Raw genomic sequence first — 12,031 nt, forward strand, 5'->3', positions numbered from 1 at the left:
CTTCCCTGAAAAAAGGGCCATTTGTAGTTTAGACTAGAGAGTCACAAAATATAAAATTTGTTTGTGTAGTCGTATTAACATTTTTTCATTCCTAGACAAATACTAGGGAGTTGTGTATATGGCATCTAAGAATCTGAAATGTATTTTCTATGCGGAACCTCGGCACAGCCATCCACCGGTGCCGGGGCCAGCGCGGAGGTGGGCAAGAGGCGGTGGAACAGCCATCCGGAACTGCAGTGGGGGATGCCACGGTAGTGGCGGGCAGTGGTAAGCTACTATATTCCTTACTTATTGAGATTGCAGGCTGCAGAGTGTGCTCTCTACACGGGTGTATATGTATATGTTGTACAGTACAAGTATACTTTACTGTTAAGAAGACTTACAAATTTAGAACTACGTTTTTATCAACCAGGTAGTAGCCTCCTCTAAATTGATTTCAACTCAGCTGTGAAAGTTTTATCGAGTAGCCAAGTCAGATCAGAGATGAACTTGATGGATGGGATGAACGGAAAGGGAAAGAAGGGTGTAAGTAAGTGTGGAAGGACGCGCGAGTTACAAGTAATGATGACTGGCAAAGAATGATACGTGTTTTTGAATGCTGCCCGAGGTGGCTGGGAATATGATGCATGACCGGTTGAAGGATGAAGCAAGGATGGGTGGAAGGAGAAAGGGAAGAGGACTGCCTGGGTGGGTGAAACAGAAACTGTATGTGTGCGCAATATATCCTTTGGTTCAAATTCAAATGCAAGTCAAGCACGGATGCATGGCTTGAGGTTTCCAAAATAAAATGAAAATGTTGTTTTTCCGTGAGAAAAACAAAGGTTTGTCCAGTTGAGACATTAAGAAGAATGATTGACATTTTGTTTGAATGGATGGATGCCTGGATCATGGTACTATCTGACTCATAGATAGCATATGTGGATGTAGACAGAGTAGACGGTCACTGGATGAAGTAAGTGTTACTTTGAAGAGCATGTAACACCGCACCTGCACGTCCGTTCCAATGTAGCAAAGGCAAGAAAAAGAAGTTCTAATTTTTCTGAATCCTACCAAGAATAGTAGCAGTAATTGTATTGCAAGCACAGCATATATACGGCGATTACGGGGGCCACTCACTACCTCTGTTAATAATTTTAGTACAACTCTGTCATTCATGTGTGGCCTATCAGTGTTCACTCAATAAAAAACAAAGCACCTAAAGGTCTCCCATATGTAAGCAAATATCCTGGGAAGGGATAGATAATCATATTATTTATCTTCGTCATTTTCCTTTTCTAGTAGTCATTGGCACTGTAGGGTGATAGTTAAATTCATTAAGCAGTTGCCCATGTAACAGAGTATTCTCAGTGCCACCCGTAATAGAAAAGTAAGAGCTTCACCACCTGCATGTACTGGACTGGTACAGTATTGCAAGTCTGTGTCATCATGGCTTGCGTCTGTTTTTCTCGGGTGCAAGTTGACTGCGCTTGCATTATGCCGGCTTCCAGAAGTTTACGTACCAATTTCGCTAAACAAGAGAGAAGAAGAAGAATAAGACTGGTGTACTGTCATAGTCGAATGTAGTGAGTTCATATAGTGCTCGTAGAATTGATTCCTGAAACTCCCACTAATGTTAGAGTAGAGGCTGACAAAGTGGGAGGTTAGATAGATACAGGCCACAAATGTTATGTACTGTGCTTGCAAGTTGCTAGTTCTACTGTGACACAACTTTCTGCTGAATTATTTTGTGTTAATCTTATAGAGCATTGGTTTCTTCATATAGACGCTCCTTCCAAACTGACTCGGAAGGAGCTGGCTAGACGGGCCCCGGCAAAGGAAGCTGGAGGCGCAGGAGGAGGAGGACACGCAGTCCACAACAACATCCACCACAACAGCTGCATCCTCCTCCTCGCTCCCTGGGTCAGCCAGTCAGCGCAAGCCTCCAGTGGTATGGAGCCATGGTACCGCAGCCACCCGCCACCGCCAAGCAGCCAAAAAATCAGCTGCCCCCCACAGCAGGAGCAAGGCCCGCATCCACCGCCTAACCCTCAGGGTGTCCAACCTTGAGCAGGAGATAGAGAGAATGAAGAGCCTGCTCAAGAACCTCCGCAGGGAGCAACGGGCCAACCTGGCCAAAGGACACCGCCGGCGGCAGTAGAGGAGGAGAGGCTGTCCCTTGCCCCTTTTGGGGGTGGGAATTGGGAGTTGGGTTTTTTCTTGGACTATGGGGACTTTTTCAAGGACATTCTTTGGGGTTAGGGAGAGGGGTGAGTCGGGTATTGCGGGATAGTTCATTTTTGTTATGGATTTAAATGATTATTTACTTGCAACTTAAACATTGCATACACGTTTTTACTGTTTTGCGGGGGGGGGTAACCTGTTTGTTTGTTTTCCTGAAACTTAACTGGCTGCTTGAATCAAAAAGTCTAATTAATCGGCCAAATATTTACAAAAGTAAGTGCCACTCAGAGTTAGCGAATTCTATTGTCCTACCACTTTAGTAGAACTACCGTCAGTCTCTCCTCTCTCCTACTACTCCACTATTCTTCCTCCCCCCAAATGATCATCTTACCTGTGATTTGTGTTTGAGAATAGGGCTAGGCACAGGGCTGGCTGCATGGCAACTGTTGATGAATGTTGGCAATCCTCCTGGGCGGATGAAATGGTATCGTTGTGGTGGTAGTAGTGGTGGTACACAGTGGCAGTACTTAGCAGCATATGAAAAAAAAGAAATTGAAACCTTGAGTGGCCTGAGCGGATCATTACAACAGTATGATAGATAGCATAGTACGCAAGAACAGTGCCATAATTTAGCCTAACAAATGCTAGTTTCCTAAGTATACTAGTTGCGTGGAGTTTGGCTTTGGCTACTACAAGAAATAGTACTGAAGTTGAAGGACACAGCAGCGTAATCATTCGCGACGTGTAGGAGGAGGATGTTCTTGATGATCAATATAGTTGATGGCGGCCATGAAAATCAGATTTGATTTTCAAATAGTCTTGGGTCTGTGTAAAGCTGAGTAAGAATATCTCCTTGGATTCCTTCAACCAGATTTTCTGTTGCTTTGACCTTATCCTCCCCAGCAAGTGTGTGGAATTATTGTTGTAATTTACTCACACCTCAATGAAAACCACAAAGCCCGGTGGAAGAGGGTTAGGGTTTGAAACTTGGATGGGAATGGGGTTTGTGGGGAAAGTTTTGTGGAGAGAGGAAAAAAACACAGCATTGACAAACAACAAATGAAGATAAACAAATCTTTGGATACGAAGCTATTCATAAATCTTTTAAGGGACATAAAGGAAGTGCATGCACTACTGCATGCATGAAGTTGTTTGCTAAATGGATAGGTTACTGTAAAGTAAGTAGTACTTTCTACAATGTACTATGAAGAAACAACAATGTGACAGTTGAGGGCTGCAGTAATTATGCAATTTCACTTGCCTATCTGCCCTCAGAGAGAAGAACCACTTAGTACATTAAATTAGTTTAGAAAATAGCAAAGAAAAAAGTATACAATGGCTGGAGGGATGAATTGAAGCAGAGAGCAAACAAATGCACAGTGTCACACTCACAGAAGTTCACAGCAATAACATTACTTAAAAGATAAGTTGAAATGAAGATGGATACTGTAATTGTATGTGTTGTTGTAGTTGTCCTGTTGAATTTGGGAAGTTGCATGTATCCAGCCATTCCTCTTTCGCGGTACTCCTCTATTCCATCTGGCGCTCGGCCGATCAATGTTGGGGACCAGAAGACACCTCGTCCACTGCCTGCCTGGTGGATGCTGAATTGCGGGTCGCTAAGCCTGAGGTCATCCTTTTTCTCATTGCACAGTGTAAAAGCCGGCCAGTAATTGTTGATGGAAAAAGAGGAAGTGATATTAAAACACCACGGAGAAAAAAATATAAGGTACGCTGTGTAGTGCAAAAATAAAACTTTCAGTTTAAGAGTCGACAGTATTACAAAACATACAAGCCTCATTTCGAAAGTGCGTACTCTGAGCCTCCTTTTCAAGGATAAATAAGTGTGGGCGAAATTTGCGGATCTTTCCCCTCAAGCTATGTGTAAAGTGTAAACAGCGATTTCAGAACCCTAACCCTAACCCTAATTCTAACCCTAGGCCCTAACCCCCATTTTTCACCATGGATTTTGTACAAACCACTTGATTCCGATATTGGACCTCATACTTAGAATAATTTATGCCTACTTCCCAGATCACTCCATGCGCGCTCTGCAGCTAGGCCCTAACTCCCTTTTCCAACCATGGATTTTCTTCAAACCACTTGCAACTAAAATTAGGCATGCCCAGCATTGCTCCAAGACCCCCTAACCCCCCAAACACCAGGAACCCCCAAACAGCCCCCCAAAAACACGAAAGTGAGCGAAAAGTCTGAAAAGTGAAAAACTTTTTCACCATGGATTTTGTCCAAACCACTTGATTCTGATATTAGACCTTCCCTGCATTGCCCCCAGGCCCCTGAACCCACCCGCAAAAAGGCAGAACACCCCCAAACAGGCAAAAAGCAAAAATGCATAATCTCACACTTAGAATATTTTCGGCCTTCCTTCAATTCTATCCAAACACGCTCTGCAGCTAGGCCATAACTCCCCTTTTCCACCATGGATTTCCTTAAAAACAAATGCAATCAAAATTAGACTGTGCCAGCAGTGCTCCCAGACCCCAAAACCCACCCTAAAAAGCTAGAACCCCCCCAAACAGCCCCCCAAAAACAGGCAAGTGAGCAATAACGGAAACACTTTTTCACCATGGATTTTTTCCAAACCACTTGCGCCCGATATTAGACCTTCCCAGCAATGCCCCAAGACCCGTCAACCCACCCTTAAAAAAGTAGAAGACCCCCAAACAGGCAAAAAGCAAAAATGCATAATCTCACACTTAGAACATTTTCGGCCTTCCTTCAATTCTGTCCAAACGCGCTCTGCAGCTAGGCCATAGCCCCCCTTTTCCACCATGGATTTTCTTCAAACCACTTGCAATCAAAATTAGACCTTCTCAGCAGTGCTCCAAGACCCCCCGACCCAGCACCGCAAATCTAGAACACCCCCAAAGAGCCCCCAAAAACCTGCAATACTGGTATATTCAAAACATGGCAAATTGCGCTGTTCACAAAAAACACAAAAAACAAACAGCAATTGGTTTCAACAGAGACAGACAGCCATTGCTGTCCACTGCATGCCATCTTCTTATTATTCATTACCTGTTCTACTTTTTGTCTGCATCTTCTCCAGAAAGTGAGGGCCCACAGGGCTGCCTCTCCTGTCAATTTCAGAAGTAAGTCTGTCAACAATCAGCAAGCATGTTGTCAGTCAGTAATTTCAGTCCCACTTGAGGGGACTCGTCTACGAAGACAAAGTTTCTTTATTCTCCATAATCCATCCGTCTGCCTTGAGGGAAATGGATAGGGGGAGTCTGGAGGAGGAGGATAGAGGAGCATGATTGAGTTGTGAACTTATGAACCTCAGGAATGCAGACTGCGGCACCTTCAAATCAATAAGGAAAATGAGATGAAGACAGTGCTGCTGATGGATTTGTTGTGATTAGGTGATTAGAGTTTTGTTGTGGTAAAAGTTGCAAAACAAAGAAAGGCACACAGGAATAAAAGTTAATAAGGACGGAAAAAAGGAAGTCATTTTCACGCCTTGGTGTCAGGGAAGTAGAGCTTGTCCTCAAACTCTATGAATTGAGACGGGAGTAGGTCAGGTAACAGAGAAGAACTTCCGTCACCTAAGTCAGTGTCCTCTTCTTCCTATGTGCATTCACGTATTTTGTAATCTGGTGGTATGAAGTGCTGATTCATCTTGATCAGTGTTAACCTCTCCACAGTTTTGGGCGAGAGGCGGGTCCTTTTTTAAGTTACAATGGCACCAGCAGCACTGAAAACTCGTTCAGGAGACACGCTTGCGAGTGGGCAAGACAAATAATGTATAGCCAGGTTGGTGATCAGTGGCCATAGAGGCATTTTCCTGTACCAATACAGCAATGGGTTCTTATTAACAAAGACCTCTGTTGGGTCATCCAGATAGGCCTGCACCATCGACTCAAGTTTCTCCACGGTTGCTCCACTTTGCGTACCATCTGTGGCCTTTGCAGCACTGTAACGAGCAAACCCTTGATGAGTTAGCCAATCCTCTTCTGACCATTTTATGGCTTGTCCTGGTGCAGGTGAGGGCGATGATACAGTTGCTGCTGGTGTCGTTAACGGCTGTGAGGGAAAGTGACTCCCTTCGGTCGCAGATTCAGAAGTGGAACTTGACGCCGGATGGCCTGCTGATTCAGTTGTACTTCTGTCGTCTCCATGAATTTTCTGCCGCTCTTTTTCGAACCGACTGGCTGACACAGCTAGCCAATGTTTGTACTTTGAAACATCTGCTTCATCAAAAGGAATTAATGCTTTGCTGGCCACTGCCTTTTTATACCGCGTATCCAGAATAGTGGCACAAATGTAATGTTGTTCTGTATGTATGTTTTTAAGCCTTTGATTGTCAACTAGGCGGCTTAATAAGCTCTCCGCCAAATGATATGCTTCTTGCTTTTCAGCATCATCTCTGAACGTTGAAGACACCTCCTTCAGTTGGTGCTCTAGCATGCGCAACAATGTGATAGCTTTGCCCAAAGAACAGTCCTCCCTGCTGACTTCACGCATGAAGATGTTTGCTAAATGGATAGGTTACTGTAAAGTAAGTAGTACTTTCTACAATGTACTATGAAGAAACAACAATGTGACAGTTGAGGGCTGCAGTAATTATGCAATTTCACTTGCCTATCTGCCCTCAGAGAGAAGAACCACTTAGTACATTAAATTAGTTTAGAAAATAGCAAAGAAAAAAGTATACAATGGCTGGAGGGATGAATTGAAGCAGAGAGCAAACAAATGCACAGTGTCACACTCACAGAAGTTCACAGCAATAACATTACTTAAAAGATAAGTTGAAATGAAGATGGATACTGTAATTGTATGTGTTGTTGTAGTTGTCCTGTTGAATTTGGGAAGTTGCATGTATCCAGCCATTCCTCTTTCGCGGTACTCCTCTATTCCATCTGGCGCTCGGCTGATCAATGTTGGGGACCAGAAGACACCTCGTCCACTGCCTGCCTGGTGGATGCTGAATTGCGGGTCGCTAAGCCTGAGGTCATCCTTTTTCTCATTGCACAGTGTAAAAGCCGGCCAGTAATTGTTGATGGAAAAAGAGGAAGTGATATTAAAACACCACGGAGAAAAAAATATAAGGTACGCTGTGTAGTGCAAAAATAAAAACTTTCAGTTTAAGAGTCGACAGTATTACAAAACATACAAGCCTCATTTCGAAAGTGCGTACTCTGAGCCTCCTTTTCAAGGATAAATAAGTGTGGGCGAAATTTGCGGATCTTTCCCCTCAAGCTATGTGTAAAGTGTAAACAGCGATTTCAGAACCCTAACCCTAACCCTAATTCTAACCCTAGGCCCTAACCCCCATTTTTCACCATGGATTTTGTACAAACCACTTGATTCCGATATTGGACCTCATACTTAGAATAATTTATGTCTACTTCCCAGATCACTCCAAGCGCGCTCTGCAGCTAGGCCCTAACTCCCTTTTCCAACCATGGATTTTCTTCAAACCACTTGCAACTAAAATTAGGCATGCCCAGCATTGCTCCAAGACCCCCTAACCCCCCAAACACCAGGAACCCCCAAACAGCCCCCCAAAAACACGAAAGTGAGCGAAAAGTCTGAAAAGTGAAAAACTTTTTCACCATGGATTTTGTCCAAACCACTTGATTCTGATATTAGACCTTCCCTGCATTGCCCCCAGGCCCCTGAACCCACCCGCAAAAAGGCAGAACACCCCCAAACAGGCAAAAAGCAAAAATGCATAATCTCACACTTAGAATATTTTCGGCCTTCCTTCAATTCTATCCAAACACGCTCTGCAGCTAGGCCATAACTCCCCTTTTCCACCATGGATTTCCTTAAAAACAAATGCAATCAAAATTAGACTGTGCCAGCAGTGCTCCCAGACCCCAAAACCCACCCTAAAAAGCTAGAACCCCCCCAAACAGCCCCCCAAAAACAGGCAAGTGAGCAATAACGGAAACACTTTTTCACCATGGATTTTTTCCAAACCACTTGCGCCCGATATTAGACCTTCCCAGCAATGCCCCAAGACCCGTCAACCCACCCTTAAAAAAGTAGAAGACCCCCAAACAGGCAAAAAGCAAAAATGCATAATCTCACACTTAGAACATTTTCGGCCTTCCTTCAATTCTGTCCAAACGCGCTCTGCAGCTAGGCCATAGCCCCCCTTTTCCACCATGGATTTTCTTCAAACCACTTGCAATCAAAATTAGACCTTCTCAGCAGTGCTCCAAGACCCCCCGACCCAGCACCGCAAATCTAGAACACCCCCAAAGAGCCCCCAAAAACCTGCAATACTGGTATATTCAAAACATGGCAAATTGCGCTGTTCACAAAAAACACAAAAAACAAACAGCAATTGGTTTCAACAGAGACAGACAGCCATTGCTGTCCACTGCATGCCATCTTCTTATTATTCATTACCTGTTCTACTTTTTGTCTGCATCTTCTCCAGAAAGTGAGGGCCCACAGGGCTGCCTCTCCTGTCAATTTCAGAAGTAAGTCTGTCAACAATCAGCAAGCATGTTGTCAGTCAGTAATTTCAGTCCCACTTGAGGGGACTCGTCTACGAAGACAAAGTTTCTTTATTCTCCATAATCCATCCGTCTGCCTTGAGGGAAATGGATAGGGGGAGTCTGGAGGAGGAGGATAGAGGAGCATGATTGAGTTGTGAACTTATGAACCTCAGGAATGCAGACTGCGGCACCTTCAAATCAATAAGGAAAATGAGATGAAGACAGTGCTGCTGATGGATTTGTTGTGATTAGGTGATTAGAGTTTTGTTGTGGTAAAAGTTGCAAAACAAAGAAAGGCACACAGGAATAAAAGTTAATAAGGACGGAAAAAAGGAAGTCATTTTCACGCCTTGGTGTCAGGGAAGTAGAGCTTGTCCTCAAACTCTATGAATTGAGACGGGAGTAGGTCAGGTAACAGAGAAGAACTTCCGTCACCTAAGTCAGTGTCCTCTTCTTCCTATGTGCATTCACGTATTTTGTAATCTGGTGGTATGAAGTGCTGATTCATCTTGATCAGTGTTAACCTCTCCACAGTTTTGGGCGAGAGGCGGGTCCTTTTTTAAGTTACAATGGCACCAGCAGCACTGAAAACTCGTTCAGGAGACACGCTTGCGAGTGGGCAAGACAAATAATGTATAGCCAGGTTGGTGATCAGTGGCCATAGAGGCATTTTCCTGTACCAATACAGCAATGGGTTCTTATTAACAAAGACCTCTGTTGGGTCATCCAGATAGGCCTGCACCATCGACTCAAGTTTCTCCACGGTTGCTCCACTTTGCGTACCATCTGTGGCCTTTGCAGCACTGTAACGAGCAAACCCTTGATGAGTTAGCCAATCCTCTTCTGACCATTTTATGGCTTGTCCTGGTGCAGGTGAGGGCGATGATACAGTTGCTGCTGGTGTCGTTAACGGCTGTGAGGGAAAGTGACTCCCTTCGGTCGCAGATTCAGAAGTGGAACTTGACGCCGGATGGCCTGCTGATTCAGTTGTACTTCTGTCGTCTCCATGAATTTTCTGCCGCTCTTTTTCGAACCGACTGGCTGACACAGCTAGCCAATGTTTGTACTTTGAAACATCTGCTTCATCAAAAGGAATTAATGCTTTGCTGGCCACTGCCTTTTTATACCGCGTATCCAGAATAGTGGCACAAATGTAATGTTGTTCTGTATGTATGTTTTTAAGCCTTTGATTGTCAACTAGGCGGCTTAATAAGCTCTCCGCCAAATGATATGCTTCTTGCTTTTCAGCATCATCTCTGAACGTTGAAGACACCTCCTTCAGTTGGTGCTCTAGCATGCGCAACAATGTGATAGCTTTGCCCAAAGAACAGTCCTCCCTGCTGACTTCACGCATGAAGACCTCAAAAGGACTACGCATGTCTGTCAGGCTTGCAACAAGGTTCCATTCCTCCAACTCTAGCCTCATGTCTTTCATAGTAGAAGCCAGTTTATAGACATACTCATTTATTATCTCCCACTGCTCAGACAGACGCTCAAGCATGTAAAAGGTTGAGTTCCAACGTGTTGCTACCTCCTGGATTAGTCTTTTGACTGGCAGTTTACGTTCATGTTGAATGCTCCCCAGCTGCTTCCGGGCCTTAAAAGAATGACTGAAATGTGTGCAGATTCTTCGGCAGGTGGTCAGTAACTTGATGACTGTTTTTTCATTTTTCAAGAAATCTTGCACCACAATGTTAATACTGTGCGCCAAACACGGCACTCTGAAATAGCCACCATCCTGCATGGCCATAACTATATTACTGCCATTATCCGTGGAAACATAACCAACCATGCTATTTCTTGGATGCAGCCATTCAGAGACCTTCCTATCAAACTCGTCCAAAAGGTTAGGTGCAGTATGAGTTTTCTCCATGGCAAACATGGCTAATGTTGCATGTTTCCGAGTAGCTTGAAAAGTGTGTCCGGGTCAACACCTACATTTGTCTTGTCTCTAACCCCTGCAAAAGAGACCCATTGTGCAGTGATGCACATGTAATCAAGGGCTTGGCAACTGGTCCACTTGTCTGTTGTCAAGTGAATAGTGTGAACAGCACTCTTCTGCAAAGCTGCCCCAATCACCTCCAGCACATCTTGATGTAGTGCTGGAACCGCAACTCTGGCAAAATAGGACCGGCTAGGAACCTTCCTTTTAGGGCAGAATTTTGCCACAAATTCTAGAAAATCCACCCCTTCCACAAAAGAAAAAGGGAGAAGGTCCAGTGCTAGCATTTTAGCCAGCTTTGCGTTATACAGATGTACCGTTGGTTGGTTGAGTTCAAATGGCGCCTCCGACCAAAACATGCTGCTAATGGTGGGCTGGACCGTTTTACATGATGATGATGATGCAGACTTCACACCAGTTAGACTCATTGATGTAGTTTTTTGCATTGGTGTCTGTCCCACACTCTTAGTGTGCCTCATACATGTTGCAGGGGTAGAGGGTGTGGGCGCTATCACTGCAGTGCTGCTGCCAGGGGTACTGGGTGTACCAGAAAAAATGTTGGTCAGTTCTTGACTTCCCCCCTGCACAATCAGCCCCTCATCATCAGCATCAGATGAAATGTGAATGGATACATTTGGATCAGTTCTACTTTGGACTTCGTGGATCTTACTTAGGTGCGCATACCACTGGATAGGGTGGTGTTTTTTGAGATGACCTCTCTGGCCTCCGGTACCATAGTTGGTACCAAGCTTACCCCGACTTACTGATACTTTACAAATCAAACAAACGACCATGTTTTCCGCCTTTTGGCTAACAGTAAAGAAGTCCCAAACTGGGGACTGGAGATGTCTGCTGGTGGTGGAGGTGCTACTTTGACTTTCAATGCCAGATGAAGTGAAGGATGGGCGTGGCTGAATTTGTTTCTGTTGTTCACTTACAGCACCACTACTTGAGGTAATGGAGGTCGAGCTGGTGGAGGTCCCTGCCGGCCCTTCTGACTAAAAAAGATGGAAGCTCTAGGTCGTGTTGGTGTTGCAGTTAACTGCGTTGATGGTGGTACCAGTGCCACGCCGCTCACATCCCGCTCAGCAGCCATTCGGGATAGGGTGAAAATGTCAGTCTGCTGCATGCCCGCTAGGGCTGAAGTGACGTCCGTGATGACTGGGTCATCGTCAGACTATTCATGAGCAGCAGAAGACACCACTTCTTGTTCGTCGTCATCACCCATAAGTCGAAGCCTTGCGGGAACCTTCCTTTCAGGGTATGCTACCTTTGTCGGCTCATGGCATGCCTCACTGTCAGACTCCATTGCTGTGTTCCAATCAAGATCAAGGTCATCAGAATGAAGGGGGCTTGAAGAAGAACTTGTAGTAGTAGTAGTAGCAGCCCTCCTTGACCCTTTTCTTGCAGGGGATCTGGAAGACAATAGATCATCCTCAGGAGGAGTGGCTTCCTC

At 44.8% G+C, this 12,031-nt stretch overlaps 1 long non-coding RNA gene across 2 annotated transcripts in view; it reads left to right on the plus strand.

The window, feature by feature from the left end:
• Positions 1-12,031, plus strand: part of LOC144753651 (uncharacterized) — a 398,621-nt gene that overhangs the window by 171,135 nt on the left and 215,455 nt on the right. For both annotated transcript variants that reach the window (XR_013594455.1, XR_013594454.1), the window contains exon 2: positions 6,540-6,679. This is a non-coding gene — a long non-coding RNA (uncharacterized LOC144753651). The remainder of the gene's footprint in view (positions 1-6,539; positions 6,680-12,031) is intronic.

This window comes from Lissotriton helveticus, chromosome 5_1 (assembly GCF_964261635.1).
Source record: "Lissotriton helveticus chromosome 5_1, aLisHel1.1, whole genome shotgun sequence".
Lineage (NCBI taxonomy): Eukaryota > Metazoa > Chordata > Amphibia > Caudata > Salamandridae > Lissotriton > Lissotriton helveticus.